This window comes from Rutidosis leptorrhynchoides, chromosome 9 (assembly GCF_046630445.1).
Source record: "Rutidosis leptorrhynchoides isolate AG116_Rl617_1_P2 chromosome 9, CSIRO_AGI_Rlap_v1, whole genome shotgun sequence".
NCBI classification, from domain to species: domain Eukaryota; kingdom Viridiplantae; phylum Streptophyta; class Magnoliopsida; order Asterales; family Asteraceae; genus Rutidosis; species Rutidosis leptorrhynchoides.
This window is the reverse complement of record NC_092341.1, coordinates 249845730-249867196: the sequence shown is the minus strand read 5'-3', so window position 1 is coordinate 249867196 and position 21467 is coordinate 249845730.

Genomic DNA, 21467 nt, shown 5'->3' with positions numbered 1-21467 from the left:
GCTCTTAGCAGCCCTTGAGAGTCACCTAACCATGTGGGAACCATCATTTAACATCTAGAATGAAATATCTCACAAAATTACAAACTAATGGAGCCTATATGGAAGCATCAAGTTCACGTGAATTAGCATACTCACAAACACTTTCACTTTACAATTTTCTTGAATTAAATTACTCTCTATCAAGTGTTCTTCCTTTGTTCTAAGTGGCCTTCATCATCTTCATCAAAATCTAGCTCAATCTAGTTCATAAATCCATACATAAATCAAGTTACAAAACAACTACTCAAGAACACACCAACAACACTTTCAAGTTTGCTAGCTTACTTTCAATCTTACAAATCCATTTCAAGTGATCATCCAACCTCAAGAAATCTTTCTTATTTATAGTAAGATATCTTTCTATTTCAAGGTAATACTCATATTCAAACTTTGATTTAATTTCTATAACTATAACAATCTTATTTCGAGTGGAAATCTTACTTGAACTTGTTTTCGTGTCATGATTCTGCTTCAAGAACTTTCAAGCCATCCAAGGATCCTTTGAAGCTAGATCTATTTTTCTCATTTCCAGTAGGTTTATCCACAAAACTTGAGGTAGTAATGATGTTCATAACATCATTCGAATCATATATATATAAAACTATCTTATTCGAAGGTTTAAACTTGTAATCACTATAACATAGTTTAGTTAATTCTAAACTTGTTCGCAAACAAAAGTTAATCCTTCTAACTTGACTTTTAAAATCAACTAGACACATGTTCTATATCTATATGATATGCTAACTTAATGATTTAAAACCTGAAAACACCAAAAACACCGTAAAACCGGATATACGCCGTCGTAGTAATACCGCGGGCTGTTTTGAGTTAGTTAATTAAAAACTATGATAAACTTTGATTTAAAATTTGTTCTTCTGGGAAAATTATTTTTCTTATGAACATGAAACTATATCCAAAAATCATGGTTAAACTCAAAGTGGAAGTATGTTTTTTAAAATGGTCATCAAGACGTCGTTCTTTCGACTGAAATGACTACCTCATATAATATTGTATTGTAACCTGTATTTTCGACTATAAACTTATACTTTTTCTGTTTAAATTCATAAACTTAAGTTCAATATGAAACCATAGCAACTTGAATCACTCAAAACGGATTTAAAACGAAGAAGTTATGGGTAAAACAAGATTGGATAATTTTGCTTGTTGTAGCTACGTGAAAATTGGTAACAAATCTATATTAATCATATCCTAGCAAACTTATATTGTATAATACATATATTCTAACATATTATGTAATCTTGGGATACCATAGACACGAATACAATGTTTTGACATATCATATCGACCCATCTATATATATATATATTTTGGAACAACCATAGACAATCTATATGCAGTAATGTTTGAGTTAGCTATACAGGGTTGAGGTTGATTCCAAAATAATATATACTTTGAGTTATGATCGAGTCTGAGACTTGTAGACACTGGGTCGTGGATTGATTCGAGATAATATATATTACTTTATTTCTGTACATCTAACTGTGGACAACTAGTTGTAGGTTACTAACGAGGACTGCTGACTTAACAAACTCAAATCATTAAAACGTAATAAAAATGTTGTAAATATATTTTGAACATACTTTGATATTTATATACATATTTGTTATAAGTTCGTGAATCGACTAGTGGCCAAGTCTTACTTCCCGACGAAGTAAATATCTGTGAAAGTGAGTTATAGTCCCACTTTTAAAATCTAATATTTTTGGGATGAGAATACATGCAGTTTTATAAATGTTGTACGAAATAGACACAAGTAATTGAAACTACATTATATGGTTGAATGATCGAAGTCGAATATGCCCCTTTTGCTTGGTAGCCTAAAAATTAGTAAACCGATCTACTAATTGACGTGAATCCTAAAGATAGATCTATTGGGACTAACGAACCCCATCCAAAGTACCAGATGCTTTAGTACTTCGAATTCGTTTTTTTATCATGTCCGATGGATTTTCCGGAATGATAGGAGATATTCTTATTTGCATCTTGTTAATGTCGGTTACCAGGTGTTCACCATATGAATGATTTTATCTCTATGTATGGGATGTATATTGAAATATGAAATCTTGTGGTCTATTATTACGATTTGATAAATATATAGGTTAAACCTATAACTCACCAACATTTTTGTTGACGTTTAAAGCATGTTTATTTTCAGGTAATTATTAAGAGCTTCCGCTATTGCATGCTAAAATATGGACAATATTTGGTGTCAGCATGATTGTATAATATTGTTTAAAACTGCATTCGAGATTTACTTTATTGTAACATATTAATATTGTAAACCAATATGTATTTTAGTGTGTATGTGTGATTTTTTTTAGATTATCAATTCTTGATAATCTAGGTGGTGTCCTTTTAACCTTGTCGATAAAATAAAGGTTATGGTTTGTTTTAAAAACGAATGCAGTCTTTGAAAAATGTCTCATATAGAGGTCAAAACCTCGCAAAGAGATCAATTAATATGAATCGTTTATAATCGATATGAACGGGACATTTCACAAGAGAAACGGAAAGTCATGCCATTGGAAGTGCAGAAGTTGTGGAAGGAAGTGTTGTTATATTCGGTGCCATTATCGCGGTGAAAAGATTTAATTGGCATATTAAATTACGTTTGTATATATTTCGTAAATGCAAGAAAGTTAGAAAAGACTTGAGATTTATTAGACAAAGGGAATGTCATTAGAAAAATCATCCAGAAAGAGAACATAAAATCGATGTCCTCCGGTACTTAGCACAGGTGAAGTCCATACATCACTATGAATTATATCAAAAGGTAACACCGTAGAAGTATTTGAAGAAAAGAAAGGCAATTTGATTTGTTTACGGAACTCACAAGATTGACAAATATGTGTCTTTTTATTCTTATTATAAGAAATGAAACTTTTATCGTTAAGAAAAGATAAAATGCGGTTTCCTGGATATCCCAAATGATAATGCCATAAGTCTTGAGATACAGTTAAAAATGTAGAAGGTAAGCTAAGACGTCGAAAGATAGATGGTGAAAGCGGATAAAGGTCGCCAGAACTATTGCATCTCTAATTGGTTTGCCCTTCGGAAAATCCTTTATAGTAAAACCAAAAGGATCGAATTCAAGAGAAACATGATTGTCATTAGTTAATCGACGAACATAAATAAGATTTTTAATTAATTGAGGAGAATATAAGATATTATGTAAAACGAGTGGTCGTGAAGATGTTGGAAATGACGTGTTACCATAACCTTTAATTGGAATATAATGGCCATTACCAACAATAATACTTTTGGGAATGTTTAACGGATAATAGGACATAAGTTTACCTGAAGAGGAAGCCATATGAGAAGTTGCGCCCGTATCCATATACCAAGAGTCATCGCGATCTTGAAGAGTGGTAGCTTTAAAAGCTTGAGTCTGCTGTAAAGGACCTGCTCCAAGCCCAAGTAGCTTAATTGAATTGAGCCTACACTGCTGACAACTTCGTCCAGTGAGCCTATTTTGTTGACTTAAGCCCATACGTTGATTAATCGTGTTGGCCTTAGCCTCCTCACAAGCCCTGTAGGGTAAAAACTTCTTGTAACCCCACTGTTGTCTTCCATTAAAAATACCGTCATTCCAGCTGCACCGATTATTTGACGCCATTAATTAATATAGTAGATATGCGTTTACTCAATTGTTGATAACAGTTCTTGTATATCTACAAGATTACTTTAGATAGAAGAAATTATATGCGAGGCAGAAGAATAGAAAATGAAAAAGAAACGGAACTGAGATGATGTAGGGTTTTATTAATAACGATTAAATTATTAATAATGACTGAAGATGATAGATGAATTTAGTATTATGATTGCTAGATTCACGTGAACAAACGAAAAAGAAACGATCGATGTCGGTGGCCAGATTGTTGTTAAAAGAATTAGTTTGCACACTTGAAGGGCAGTGCAACAAATTTAATATCCAAGCACCATGGATGGTTGATAAAAGAAAAGAAACAAACCCCACCAGTGATCGTTAATAAAAGAAAAGCAAACGTAATTTTTTTTTCTTTTGATTTTTTTAATTGATTGGAGGATCGAAGAAGTTAGGATGATACCATGAAAGTGTTTGAAATTCTGTGATGTATTCTCATTCCAAACAACCATATATATACAAGATACATATCTTGGGCACCAAACATACCATAAATATTGACATCATAATTGGAGACTAGATACAATTCTAATAAGGAAATTATATCTACGTTAATACAAACGATAATAAAGAAAAGTAGAGAAAATGACACAAGAAATTACGTGGTTATATGCAATCGGTTAGATTGCTTTAGTCCACGGCCAACTAAAGTGATTTTTATTGATATTTTCGCACATCTACTTTAAGGTTACAATAAGATGTATTTATAGGTACAAAACAACTTAAGGAACAAGAAAGAAACAATTCTGGAAGTTTCCTCCGTCAGTCGAAGCCGCGACGCACCCCTAGAGGGCTGCGGCGCGCTCGCAAGTGTAAATCCGGAACATAACAAGTCTTCAGCTCAAACATCTGAACACGTGTAGGCCGCGACGCACCAAAGGAGGCCGCAGCGCGCCTGAAAGCATATCCGAATTTCCTTCTTTGTTTGATACCCTTCACACATATAACAATCTTCCACTTGAAGATAGTCAAAACAATAACCCAAAGCTAACCACTTCAACCAAGAACGTTGAACCACCTTTTTATATACCGCCAATCAAACATGGGACACGCAAACTCAATATCGCAGGAAGAGTAGACTTTCGATACAAGGTCTTCGACACTACTTGTCGAAATCTAACATCAATAACCCTTTATCACTCTAGTCGACGTCTTCTATTTTCAGTTAACATGAAGACCAGTTGAAGTTATGCAAAACTTCAACTTCCCGATCGTAACCACCTTAGTACGCATATCAACAGGATTCTCAGTACCAGGATTTTTCATAACAACTAAAGTACCATCTTTAATGAGTTCGCGAATTTATGATACCTTAGCTTTATGTGTTTCGTACGACCATGAAACACCGAGTTCTTCCCTAAATGGATAGCACTTTGATTATCACAGTGAAGGACCCAATTTTGTTGAACTCGCCCCAACTCCATCATAAAATTCTTCAACCAAACTAGTTCTTTGCTTGCTTCGGCGGTGGCCATATATCCGGCCTCCGTTGTTGACAATTCACCACATCTTTGGAGTCTAGACAACCAACTAACCGCAGTCTTCCAAACCGTGAAAACATAACCCGTAGTGCTTTTTCCTGAATCATCACATCCACCCAAATTAGCATCAACGTACCCTCTTAAAATGGAATCACCTTTAGTGAATTGCATCCTCATTTTAGAAGTACCTTTTAAGTAGCGCAAAAGCCACTTTATTCCTTCCCAATGCTCAATACCCGGAATCGACATAAACCGACTCACAACTCCCATTGCATGAGCTATGTCAGGTCTTGAGTGTACCATAGCATACATAACACTTCCAACCGCAGATGCATAAGGGACTTGAGCCATTGCCTCTTTCTCTTTATCCGTTGTAGGTGATTGACTCTTCGATAACTTCAAAGTACCGCCTAAAGGCAAGGATCGTGCCTTTGAATCTTCCATGTTGAACCGCTCTAACAATTTCTTAATATACTTGGTTTCAGACAAAGTTAAAGTACCTTCAACTCGATTCCTTGTAATACTCATCCCGAGTATTTGTTCAGCAGCACCCAAATCTTTCATTTCGAACTCAAGAGATAATTGTCTCTTCAACTTATTGATTTCTGACATGTACGATCCTACAAGTAATAATATAACATAGGAGGACTTGAATTTCTTCAAGTAACAACAATGATCCGAATTGCTTCTCATGAAGCCTTTCCAAGTCATAAAGTCATCGAACTTCAAGTACCATTGCCGAGGTGCTTGTTTCAACTCATACAGACTTTTATTTAATTTGCAAACCCACTTATCTTTACCAACTACCTCGAAGCCCACAGGTTGCATCATTTAAATATCTTCATAAAGATCCCCATGTAAAAATGAGGTCTTAACATCTAACTATTCTAGATGTAAGTCATCAGCAGCAACAATACTCAAACCCAACCGAATAGTAGTCATCTTCACAACCGGCGAGAAAATCTCTTTGAAATCGGACCCCCTCCCTTTGTTGAAATCCTTTAATTACCAATCGAGCCTTGTATCGCTTTTTCCCGTCTAACTCATCTTTGACCCGAAAGACCCATTTATTGTGCAACGACTTTTTATTTGGAGGTAATTTCGCTAGTGACCATGTCTTGTTCTTTATTAGTGACCCCATCTCTTCTTTCATAGTAAGCTCCCACTGTATGGATTCTTTAGAGTGTCTTGCTTCAAAGTAACTCTCCGGTTCACCATTTTCGGTATAGAGTAAATAGTTTGGCGATGGAGAAAACCTAACATTAGGTTTGGGCATTCTACTTGAGCGTGTCAATGGTGGTGTAACGGGCTGTGGTGATTGAGTTACATCGCCACTATCTCCACCATTAGAGCTCCCACTATTTTTGGAGCTTTCACCACTCTCCGAATCATCCCCATCGTTTTGATCCTCACCGTTAATCGACAATTCAATAGTTTCCGAACTCCCACTAGAACCTGTATTCACATCAATAAACTCATCAAACATAACTGGATCATCATTGGAATTAGTCGTTACCTTAGTGCCATACAATGAGTTTTCATCAAAGATAACATCTCGACTATGAATCACCTTTCTCTCCTCATTGTCCCAACACCTATAACCCATGTCATCCAAACCATACCCGATAAATGTACATCTTCTTGATTTTGCATCAAGCTTGTCTTTGTTAATGTCTTTGGTCTTCACATAAGCATTACAACCGAAAACCCTTAAGTAAGTCAAACTCAACTTTTTACCGGTCCATTCTTCTTCAGGAATTCGAAACTCTAAGGTGTCTGATCGAACATAAATATGCTCAAATAGCAAAGTTGATGTTAAGTGCATGATGGAGTGTTTAAGAACGTTTATAGCTTTGATCTCTGGTCTGATTTACCGTGAATAACCCTTATTGAGATGATGACCTACGAAAGGGTGATCAAAGATACGTTCAACATTGATGGCAGTTGCTGCACCAATGGCTACTAAAGGTGATTGCATAAGGTACATGTTCATAGAACATACCTGTTATCGTAAGAGTGTTTTTTGGATGCAATCGCATGTTCAAGTAGTACATAAAACATTTATGTTAAATGAAGGAGGTTAGGGTCGTATTTATAATAAAACCCTAACCCTATATTGTCTCATAATTAAGTTCTAGATATTTTCGAATAACAACCATAAATAACGGGTTTATAGTTGGAAAAGGATCACGTTTAATTATGGATAAGATTAAATCCGATTGCTTTTGTGTGCGCACCTCCTAATCAAATGTTCTGGCAATATTCAGGATGTGTGCGCCGCACGTGATACGCACGAGCCCGATGCGCGTAGGTACGTGTATCATTAAGTCCCCCCAGTTTAATATGATGTGCGATCACCATGGCGCATCATGGTAAACTACTACTTAGGAGCACTTAAAATGAAATAACATGTTTTAACCTTCGTAAAACGTATTGATTAAAATAATAATATCAAGTAACCAAATCGTTTGGCCAAGATTTTATCATTATGTGGCATTAATAACGGACATCCGCTATCAATCAAACATCTGCTAATGCAGTCTTGGAAACGGCTGCAGTGTAGATAATCATGACAGGCTGTCAAATCAAAGCTTGCGTAACCACCAGCCATTGCTAACCTACACCATACCGTAACTAAACCATACAAAATTCTTATCGTTAACCGTTCATTCACCTTGTCATTTGTTTAAATCATGACACGTGTATGGTGCTCATCAAATTACGCGTTTTGTAGCCCTAATCGTTCCAAATATAAATAGGATCAATCTTGTTACCAATTATGATAAATAATTCAAATCAATTCTTTTTTCATCTTTGATCCCAAACTTCCGATCAAGTTCCGGTTGTGATAGCCCGTCCTAATCCACCTAGACGAAGTCATCAACATTTGGTCCCATTGCGAGGTACGGACCTAAATATGCCATGAACGACTCCATGTAACATCCTTAAAATGAGCAAATGCACAGCGGAAGATTTCTTTCAAACATGAGAATAAACATGATTTAAAGTATCAACCAAAAGGTTGGTGAGTTCATAGGTTTATCATAAACAATCATTCCTTTATTTTAATAGACCACACGATTTTCATTTCCATTTCTCATAAACATCATCTCATATCAGGCATTTCGCACTGCATAGAGATAAAAATCATTCATATGGTGAACACCTGGTAACCGACCTTAACAAGATGCATATAGAATATCCCCATCATTCCGGGACTCCCTTCGGACATGATAAGTTAGACGTACTAAAGCATCCGGTACTTTGGATAGGGGCTTGTTGGGCCCAATATATCTATCTTTAGGATTCGCGTCAATTAGGGTGTCTGTTCCCTAATTCTTAGATTTACCAGATTAAAAAGGGGCACATTTGGTTTAATAATCTAGCCATAGAATGTAGTTTTAAGTACTTGTGTCTATTTCGTAAAACATTTATAAAAACATCGCATGTATTCTCAGTCCCAAAAATATATATTGGAAAAGCATTTAAAAATCACAATACGATATTTTGTAGCAAAAATATGCACACGACGATACTGAACAATGCAGGGTTGGCTTCGGATTCACGAACCTATATCAAGTGTATATATTAACACATATAATCGTAATTGAACAAGTTTATGTATTATTAGTAATTGTTATTTTAGTAACTTGTATGTTTCATTAATAACTAAATTAGTTATATTTATTTGATATACTTTAGATAAATAATTAGTATTTATTAAAAAAATATTAATGTTTTTATGTGATATGTATTAAATATATTCTTATATAGCTATTTATTTGGTAAAATAATATTAATAATAGTAAATAAAAATTTGTATCTTTTTATGATAATAATAATACTAAAAATATTTATTAATGATACTGATATTAATAGTTTTGATACTAATACTAATAATAATGATAATTATAATAATAATTTTTAATATTAATGATAATAGTTTTAATCCTAATGATACTACTAATAATAATCTAATTAATAATACTTATAATAATAATAGTAATAATAATCTTAATATTAATATTAATGATGATACTAATTACAATAATAACACTTATGATAATAATATAAATGATAATCATATTACTAATAATCATACTTTTATAAATGATAAAAATCATATTTTTAAGGATGATAGTATTATTAGCAATAACAATAATAATAATAATAATAATAATAATAATAATAATAATAATAATAATAACCATAATTGTGATTATAATCATAATAATAATAATAATAATAATAATAATAATAATAATAATAATAATAATAATAATTATAATTATAATTATAATTATAATAATAATAATAATAATAATAATTATAATTATAATTATAATTATAATAATAATTATAATTATAATTATAATTATAATTATAATTATAATTATAATAAAAAAAATAAATAGAGTAAAATTACTACCTCAAAGAAGTAGCTCTTAGAAAATGCCCAAGCCCGGGTTTGAACCCGTGACCTCCCACTAACCCGATAACACTTTCAGCTATTCAACCATTTTTGTTTTTCCGATTAATATCCCATTTTTATTATAGTTAACTCGTAATATTTATGTCTTTCTTCATCATGTATCATCTAATTGACATACGTAATATCATCATAACTGATCGTTATCATCATCATCATGATCATCTTCATCTTCTCGGTCACTATCATATTCGTACCATCATCATCATATATCACGTATTATTATCATAATCATAATCATCATTTTATGTGATAATTCTTATTGCCAAATTACTAACAAACCACAAGCCCAAGTGTAACTCGGCCCAACATCATAACTCGCCAGCCCGATTACAATAATATACACAGCCCAACAATAGGCCCAACACAAGTAAAGAAAATTAATTGTGGATCAATGTATGCAGCAGCCCACTTAGAATAAAAATTTGTTGGGCCTTACAAAGTTGTTCAAGAGCTTAAACCCATTACACAATTGCTTCGATGGCCTGTCATGTTTGCTACCAGATGATTCCTTCCTCAAAAAATAAAATGTCACGGTTTCAAATTCCAGTGGAGAAAGTGGTCCATTAATGATTCGATATCAATTACGAGTATAATACAAGGTGTACGTGTTTTATTGTCCCTGTCTGGCTCCACCGAATTTATTTAACAATGACATTAAATCACCAATTGCACAAGTGATTATTACTTTTAGGTACTTGTTGGCCAAAGGAAACAAAAGAAAAGGGAACGTATAATCATCATCATCATCAATTGGTTACAGTATCATCATAATATCATTACTCTATCTGTTTCGCGTGTATCACCTTCATTTGATTAGAAACAAAAAGCACTATAATATGATCTCTGTATCATCGTTTATTCATATCATTACCATAAATCTGTATATTAACAGCCGGAATAGTAGCAGGTGAGGGGCGATGTTGTTTGGTTTGATTGGAGCAATACAGAAACGAATAGCAACTAGTTGGTGTTTGAATATCCATAGTAAGTAATCGCTGTTGCAGGTCTGTGATGGGTTCAATGGGTTTTGAGAGTTCCTGTCTTAATGAATACAAGGTTGTGTTTAGTTTTGGGTTGAATTTATAACCGATAAATAAGAAAACCGAAGTAATAAGCGTATTAATAGCAGCTCTTGTTTGCAGTTATAAATGAGTAATGGTTGCAAGTTTCGTGAGGGTTTGATTGGTGGTGTTTCAATAGGTTTTTATGGTGGTGATCGTTCATGGTTGAACCAGAAAACAATAGTAACAGCTGCAATGACGTTTCATTGGGTGTTCTTCAAATAAAAAATAGAAGTGGGTTCGATGAAGGTGACGGTTATGGTAGATTTGAAGAGGATGGTGATGGTTGTGGTTGTTCGAGTGATGATCTCCGGTGGTTGTGTGATGGTCTGAGATCGTACAGCAGCAACACAACAAAATCATAATGTGAAATAAATTGATAGATAGTTTAACCACAGTACCCTGCTGAAACTGTTAATCGACTAGATGATAATGCAACTTACATTGTATTCTCGAGTTATAGCATATCCAATGGTTCATGAAAATGTAACAGATAGCAGTAGAGATGACTCATTTGCCTCGCTGTGAAGCTGTTCGAAGAAAAATATATATATTTGAGACATGAAAATAGTAACGAATACTTGATTGTTCTAGTTGATCAAATGGTGGTTTTGTTTGGTACAACAGCTGAAGAGTTGGGTGGTCTAGTGGTTAAGCTGTGGTGTTTTCATAGCTGAACAGAAAGAAATCGAAGTAGAGCAGTGATAAGTTTAATACCATGATTTGGTCGATGGTTATTTCAAGCCAAAACAAGAAATCGATTAATAGTGATGATGGTTGTTGATTGTGAATTGAAAGAGAATATAAGTAGGTGTAGTAATAATCACGATGGGTTTATGATGGTTGAGAGGGGTGGTGTGTGGTGGTTACATACGGTTGATGGTGAGGTTATTGGTTGTATGGTTTACGGTATTAGTAGTGATGGAGATGATGGTTGTGGTTATTGAGTGGTTAGTCTCATAGAGGAGAGAATAGATGATAGATGGTAAATGATTGATACAAGCATATAATATATGTATAGATATAAGATATCATATAATATATGGTGAATGATCGTTCAGCATAACAGAAAAGCAAAACAAAACAAAAATAAAAGTAAAGAAAGATAATGAAAGATTGGTGAATTGGAATCATTAACAGTGTAATCCACTTTAATCTTCATATATCACGGATAGATTTTTGGGGAGACGGGGAAAAACTGACTGAAAGAGATGTGTAACAATATATGCGATAAATATCTGTTCTTTTATTTTATAATTAATAATTAATAAATATAATAATAATATTTGTTAATATTGTGAATAATAAAAATGAAAAAAATATAAAAGTAGTAATAATATTATCAGTGTTAATACAACAACTATATATATATATATATATATATATATATATATATATATATATATATATATATATATATATATATATATATATATATATATATATATATATATATTACTTGTAGTTATTTTCATATAAATAATTATTATAAATTTCTACATATAACATTTATTACATTTATGTATAGAAATTATAAGTTCGAATTAAACTGGTTAAATATCAATCGAAGCGACATACGAGCATTAATCATCCAATATTTATTTTAATATACTTATATATATATATATATATATATATATATATATATATATATATATATATATATATATATATATATATATATATATATATGTATATATATATATGTATATATATATATTCATAACAACTTAATTATATCGCTCATTAATTTACAACTTAATTCTTACAATTAAATCATATATTATTTTAAATTATATTTCAAATTATTATATATATATATATATATATATATATATATATATATATATATATATATATATATATATATATATATATATATATATATATTTATTTACAAATAGTTGTTCGTGAATCGTCGAAAATGGTCGAAAGTCAAATGAATGAAATAAAATAGTTCATAAAATTTTGAAACTCAACCTAACAAACTTTGCTTATCATGTTAAAATACTAAATCATATCGAAAGTTTGATTTAAAATTAGTCGAAATTTTTTGGGTCGTTACACCGGCAATATTACCACCCTCAAGTCAGTTTACTCTTCACTTTAATCTCTTTATCATGTCAATATCGTTTGCTAGCTCGATCATTTTTTACGTTTACTCAATTTCATCGACCCTTGACCAAGAGTCAATGAAATGCATCATCAAATGGCATCCACCCATCACTGACTTTAATACTACCCTTCCAAAGGCAAACGAGCGAGCCCACAAACCACCTCCTAACATGATTGTTGTGTATGATCAAACCCTTGAGGTAGGGAATGTTCGCATTCCCTCAACCACCTTTTTCATGAGAGTTCTTTCTGCTTACAATATAGGATTAGGCCAATTGCACCCTTATAGTGCTACTCGTTTATCCCTGTTTGAGATGTGTTGTTGGGCTAAGAACTGCGAGCCATATTTGGTAGTTTTTCAAAAAATATCTTCCGTTATCAGTTAAGCGAGCATAATTGGTATAGTTTTTCCGATCGAGTTGCCTTTACCTCCGGTCAAAAGAAGGGTTTACAAAGTTCGTGGAAAGATTCCTTTTACTTCGTTGAAAACAAGTTCGTTCCTCCTGAATTTTCTAACATTCTTCAATGGCACATCAGTTCAAACTCCTCTTTGAATAGACCCACACCCATGGACCAGGCTAAGCAGGAACTGTTCAACCTGTGCTCTGGCAAAAGGTTGAAACTTCCCATCTATCCAAATGAAATCCTATTCCTTACCAAAGTTTCATCCTACTGGCCGTTTGTTGGTACCCAGCCGGTCATCATGCTTAGGGGAAAGGGTATATTCTGTATTTGCCTAAATCAATTGATAAATGATTTACTTTGGTGCATGCTAACTTTTGTGTCTATTTTGATGAATGCTCGTGACATTCTGTTGGACGAAAACTTCAAATGCTACGGCATCAAGAAGGAAGCTATTGACCAAGATGCTATCATGAGGAATGCCGATGCAACGATTAATGAGGAGGTAGCAGATGAGGCTACATTGAAGCGCCGCTACTCTGTGCGCCTCAACCCTCACATCAAGAAGAGTAAAGCTGCAAGTTTATCTGAAGCTAAAATATAACTTCATTTATTTTTCTAAAGTTAATATCTTACATTGTCCATGCCTGATTGCGAAATTTTCCTGCCAGTTGTTCCTATTGACGAGGATGTGGAGCCTATTGTTTCTGCCGCTGCTCCATCTGTTGTCCATGCGCCCCCCGCATCTTCAACTGATTACGTTCAATGAATCACGCCGGTCCATATTGCAATAATTGCTCCTTCTTCTTCAATTCCTACTGTCAGTCGTGCTAGCACCACCCCTTCCATCCGAGCGCCAATTTTGAATGACAACCGATACGTGCCCATTCAAGTGGACAACTTGGCTGCCATATTGAATGTTTCCAAGCGCGCCGCGCTTGAGCAGAACCTGTATATGCAGAGGTGTGCTCCATCTGTCATAAGACAAGAGTTATAGATGACACCGGACCAGAAGCTAAACTTTGACACGCATTTGTCATTTCTAACATGGGCAAGGGACTACGATAGTTTGAGCACCGAGCGCACTCATCGCGCAGATCTTCACATGTCTGAGTAGCTGCAGAAGAAGGTGCAGCTTCTTGAAACGCAGGTTAAAGTGGTCAATGAATCACTGAAAAACAGATGAGGCCATCATTGAATCTTTGAAAAAGGAAAAATTTGACCTGTTATCTTCGCATGTTGATTATGAAGAGGAAAACAGGGTATTAAGGGAGGAGCTTGTTGTTGCTACCTCTAATGTTGACTTGCTAACTTTTGAGAGAAAGGATCTTACCACCCAGGTTACTGAAGTGTCTGCGAGCTGTGACGTCATTCGACGGACGTATGCATATCTATGAGCAGCACTTCCAACCATTTCCACCCATGCGATGGGCGCCTCCATTATTACAGAGCTATACTCGCAAGCTCTCAAGGCTACCAAAGCACTTGAACGGGTGAGGTTCTGGGATCTGATCTCAAAAAACATTGAGGTACCTGCTGTTATTTCCCAAATTATCACTGATCAACTCGAAGAAGATGCTTATGAGAAGGTGCTTGAGTCCAGCAAAGCACTGGAGAACATTTCGATCTAAACCCTTGAGAATGCTACCGGCGATCCTGATGTTTCAGTGCAGGATCTTTTGTCAATGAAGTTTTAAGTTGGCTAGCCAATGCTCACAGTGTAGGGTTGCAAGGTGTGCTTTATACATCACCTTGTAACATTTTTTGCATGGAGCTGGGGGTCTTGGGTACGCCATAAGCTTTCATTGCTTTTGGACCCTTGCGCTCACTGCCCTTGGGGGGGGGGGGGGTTGCACCTGTTATTAGCATGCTTCATGAGACATTTTTAACATCATGGGTGTGCCCCCTGATGATACGCTTAATGATCAGTCTCAAAAAGGCACACTACTAACAGCATTACGGCTAGAATGTTCTTGGCACGAAGCATCACGGATGGGAAACGTCTTACCGGCTCTACTTTAGTAACCCAATCAGAAGGTTACTGGCATACGAGTCCGAGAAGAAGCATACCGGACGAAGGCTGGCCGAGACGATTACATAAGACTTATCTTACTTAGACAAGTGCACAGGCTACCGGCACCAGCTAGTCGGGTCAAAAGCATTAAGGAACCGGGATCCATGCCATCACATAAAAAGGCCTACTGGACCGTGAACGTCAGGCACCCGATAACCTTTATAAGGTTAATTATAAACCGGCTATGATCTTTCCTGGCTGTAACATTACCGTGAAGAAACACTTGGAATAAACACTAGGCAAAACCTTCTTGACTGAACAAGACATTCATCCGTCACGACCTGGACGGACCTACCACACTCTTGGGACTACCCCGACTTCCCGATTTAGGTATCCTGGCCCAACACAAAGATACAATCCCGGAACAAGCACACCATCCCGGCACAAGCACGATGTCCCGGGATAAATGCCTTGTCTCGGAATAGACACTTCATCCCGGAATAAGTGCACTATCCCAGAACGAGTACTTAATCCCGGAATAAACATATAAAAAAGCTGCACACCACGTCAGCCCACGAATCTAGGAAAGTTTGTTAGGATCTACTCGTTATTCCCATGAAAGGGACAGGTGCCATGTCAGTCCTTGAGATTAGCAAAGTTTGTTACAACCATGAAAGGGATATGTGCCACGTCACCATTCCCTCATAACACCTATAAATACACGAACAAGTTCATTAATTCAAAAACACTGGATGCATTCTTTTTACTCTGCCCAAATTAATTATGGTGACATTTCTCCAACTGATAACACAACTCCGATCAAGATTCTGGTCGCCTTCGGAGTTAATCTTCATTAAGATATTAATTTACTCGATTCAAATCGAGTAAGATTAATCTCATCGATTGTTTTACGCCCTTGAAATCCAAATTTCAAATTGGGGTTCACACAATTATTGGAGTTAAAAGATTCGATCCCCCTTTTCCCAAATCTAGCACTAAAACCCAAAATCTATTTAACCATTACGATTTTAGTTTGATCACCCCCATTCTTAGTTTAGTTTTTTATTTTCTGTTTTCATGGGGCAATCCCCCTGATCGATGCGGGCGAGGGTTCGAAGGATTGTTACCATTAGTGTAGGGCACCATTCCAGATAAGCCAAGTAGTTTAGATTTTGTAAGTTACTAGAGGGGGGTGAAAAGTTACTTAGTTGATTTTTAAAAAAAATCTTTACGTTTTCTTGAACTTGAACTTGATATAATGTGACTTGAAATGTTTATTCTCAAACAATACGTATTAAATATATGTATATGTATATGTAATCAAAGAGATAAAGGAAAAGAGAACAAACACAACGATATATAGTGGTTCGGGAAGATGTTAACTAATCTTCCTTAATCCACTCCCCAATTCTACGAATTGAGATTTTTCTTCACTATGATGCTCCAAACTCGGTGGATTGTCCTGATACAACACTAGTACTTCGATAAACCGCAACTTCTGAACCCTTACGTCCCCTTGAAGACTTCATAAACACCTAAAGCTCTTACCACAAGATCCTAATGCTCTAACCTAGTGAAAACACAACTACCTTCTAGATCCCTTTAAGAAGATAGTTTACAAGTAAACTTACAACTTAAGCTTACAAGTACTCTTGCTAGAATCACTCTAAAAGATTACAATGAATTATAAGAATGATATCAGAAAATATAAGAAAATATGAGTGCAAGAGGTGAGTCTTCAAATGCTTCAACTTTTAGCTTTTATAGAAAAGAGAAATCTGCCTGGAAGTTGTACGACTCACTGCATGGTTGACCGTGGTTCGACCGTGTACCCCTGACATCTGAATCATATAGTCATTTTTGTCCTTTGAACTTTGTCATTTTCCTTGTTGAATGGCTGCAACTAAAAGCCAACTATCTCTGAAATCATCCCCACTACCCTTTTTGTTTTGGACATAAGTATGGAAGTTGACATGTCCATAAAAGAAGAAAGTCTTCAAGCTTTGACCATTTGTCATTGATTTCTTAATAGGGTAATTGCAGAATTTTGTCTCTTAACAGAGCATTACCTTCCAAAACTTCATCAACCCTTCTTAATTACTTGTATTTTTTCTAATGGAAATATCTTGCCCTTTGGAACATTGTTACATCTCAAATAAACTAGTTTGAATCTAGTTGTAACTTACTTGGAGATTATTACATGAACTTACTAGTTCACAATAACACATACATAAATATGATACATAAGAGTCATGGGAGAGCACCTCTTTTTTTGGGACTTTTAATGATCATCATTAGTATGTATTTGAATGACATTTTGTAACAAGTAAAAAATAAAACATTTTTGTGTTTAATCTTATTTGAGCTTAAGATGTCATTAAGATGTTATTAGGTGTGATTAGTAAAAATTAACATCTTTTGGTTCAAAACTCTTTTGAAATCAAAGAAGGCAACTATTATAAGTATGTTTAAAAAGGTTTTGTAAATTATAGATACCTCAAAGTGGTCTATCTTAAAGTGGATGAATTTGGTTACAGAGAAAACTGCGGTCGATCCACGGTCTGTCGTGAGGTTGACCGCAGATTGACAATTTTGAAAAATGGTGCAGCCATTGGTACAGGGCATCCACAGTCAGACTCACGGTTGACCGTGGTGCAGCTGCATAGCAGTTTTACCAAGTTAATAATTTATGTATTGGTCTTTTGCTACAGATAGTGTAGGTTTATGAACTCATGTCGTCTTACATATGGTTAAGCACTTTTTCTTTTGTGTCATCATCAAAACAAAGTGATTAACTTTTGAATATTATGATTGGATTCTTAACCAACATTCTCCTCCTTTTTGATGATGACAAACATAGTAAGTGTTTAGCTATGTAAGCCGACATAAGTGTTAACGTTACTTACCATACACTTTCTCCCTCATTTATCGAAGCAAAAAGGTTAGCTCTGTGACGACCCGGAAATTTCCGACCAAATTTAAACTTGATCTTAATATGATTTCGACACGATAAGCAAAGTCTGTAATGTTGAATCTTAAAATATTGGAACTATTTTCATTTAACCCTTTGACTATCCCCGATGATTCACGAACCATTGCTTATAAATATGTGGATATTTATAAATATGTGTATATATAAATATATGTATAATATATATAATAACATGAACATTAATAAACTATTATATACATTTATTGTTATAAACAAATATGTAAAATAAAATACATTGTAATAAAAACTATTATTTTATATGTATATTTCTTGTATATATATATATTGTTATATTTAATTTAATTATTTAATATATATTTATTCGCGTAGTAAATTTTGTTATTTAAAACTATTCATATATACATAGTGTATATTAAATATAATTTATTTTGAGCTTAAATGGTAAATGTCTGTAACTTTCGGTTGATGTTTAATTATTTTTAAAATAGATCTAATATATATATGAAGTTTTAAAATAAAAATTGGTCCAAAATTTGATTAAAAAGATAATAGTATTGATAGTTATTTTTTTTACCTTTTCAATATAAGTTTTTGTACTCCGTACATATAAATTGGAACAGAAAATAAATAATTATCGAATCTTTTTTATCAGGTTTCAAACAGGTAATGACTGAAATAAATAAATGGACTTAATTTTAAAACATGTGATTTTTCTGAATTAAATTATTCGTAACTGTTTAGCAATGGACACACCCCGTGAAAACTGTCGGCACATTAATACAAATCAAAAGGGCTGCTTCACTGTATCTACACGATTGATATTTTGATATTATGAATTATTACTGTGCGCTTTGTGACTTTCCTCATCAAGAGTATATATATTATATATATATATATATATATATATATATATATATATATATATATATATATATATATATATATATATATATATATATATATATATATATAACCATATACATTATGCATTATCTGATACTCAGAGTTATATCCTTATCATCTTTATGCATATATCACACATATACATGATCACCTCAATCTTCTTCATCACTGGCTTCTACCATAACCGCCACCCATCATTTACAACCACCCTAAACCCACTTAATCACCACCACCGAGACTTTAACCATCGTCACCCTTTTTCCGCCATAAATACCACCATCACCGGCTACTACAACCACTATAAATCACATCCTAATGTTCGGTATTCCTTGTTTGCTATTACTATCGTCACCCTCCAAAAACAACTCCACATCGCCATCTTGCAAACCAACACAAACCATCGATCACTAACATTTTTTTTTATCATGAAATAACCAAACCCACCAATTTATCACCACCATAATCACCACCATTTGAAAAACCCACTTGTAATATATCTATCATGATTGTTTTTCTCCACCTTCAACACCCTCAAAACCACCATAACCGTCTCCCTTTAAAGGATTACTGCAGCCGTCTATTTTGCTTTCACCGTGAACTACCACAGTCCAACCACTGGTACCACCATGAGGAACCATCACCATAAAATGAGCCATCACCTCTCTCTCCTTCTTCTCTATTTTTCTTTCCCGTCGTGATTATACCACCATCTTCCAACACCACCGCAACCTACCATCTCTTATTATCTTTCCTTCTATTTTAAATTTTCAAATCACCAAGATCACCACGACCACTGCAACACCACCACCATCGTCTACCCGTTGCTGCACATAATTCGGTTTCAGTTTCTAAATCGTCCCAAAGGATTAACCTGCTACTCGATGTTCCTGTTTCTTGATTCAAATCGAAACCCACATGAAAAAGACGATGAACAGTAACTACTGCTGTACGAGTGCTTTCTGCTTACTACAGCTATTATTAACTTTTTCTGTTTTAACGATAAAGATAATGGAAGATATTGATGATGGAAGACAATGATAATCCATGAATAATTGTTGTTGTGCTACAGTGTCGGTCGAGCAAAAAGGGAGATCGAAACCCTTTGATACTGCAGCTGCACGCTTTCTTTCCTGGTCCCGGTTAATATAAAAAAAAAGAAAAATATAACATAAGTGGATTGTTAATCATTTTGGGCAGTTAGATGGGCCATAATCCTTTGTTTATTAATTGGGCTAGCGACTTTTAAGGCTTAGGAAATATGTGTTGGGTCGTGATTCATGTTGGGCCAGATTATTGATATTGAAGGAGAAATAAGAAACTGGTTATATACACTTTAATCTAGCATTATATCAGAAAACGAGGATGGCTGTGTGGTAAGGAGTGTTGTGCGTGAGCGTGAGGTCTCGAGTTCGAGCCCGGGCATGGGCATTACTATATTTTTTAAAAAGCCAATTCATTGAGGTAGTATTCTTATTCTTATTCTTATTATTATTATTATTATTATTATTATTATTATTATTATTATTATTATTATTATTATTATTATTATTATTATTATTACTACCCTTTATTATTATTATTATTAACATTAATATTATTATTATTATTATCATTAATAGTATTATTATCAATATAGTTATTAATATAAATATTAGTATTATTATTATTAGTTAAATCATTATTTCTATAGTTACTATTATTAGTATTCATTATTGTTAAAAGTATCATTTTTATAAAAATTATCATTTTTATTATTATAACTATTACTATTATTATTATAATTATTATAATGTGAAACAACTTTTTATTTATTATTACCAATATTATTTTATCAAATAACTATTAGTTATATAAAAATATATGTATTACATATAACATAACTATATTGATATTTTTATAATAAATATTAATAAATGTAATTAATTAGGATATTAATGAAACACATATTTAAAATAACAACTAATTCATTAATAATAATATATAAATTTGTTCGATTACCATTATATGTGTTAATATATATATAAATGATATATGTTCGTGAATCCGAGGCCAACCCTGCATTGTTCAGTATCGTTGTATGCATATTTTTACTACAAAATATAGTATCGTGAGTTCATTTGCTCCCTTTTACTCTTTACATTTTTGGGACTAAGAATACATGCGCTGTTTTTTTTACAACTGCTTTATTAAATGCTTTTGAAATGCATTTATAACTGCGAATACATGAAATGCTTTTATAAATGTTTGACGAGATAGACACAAGCAAAACATTCCTCGAATGAATTATGTGAACGTGATAATTGCCACCATTGAATTATGTGG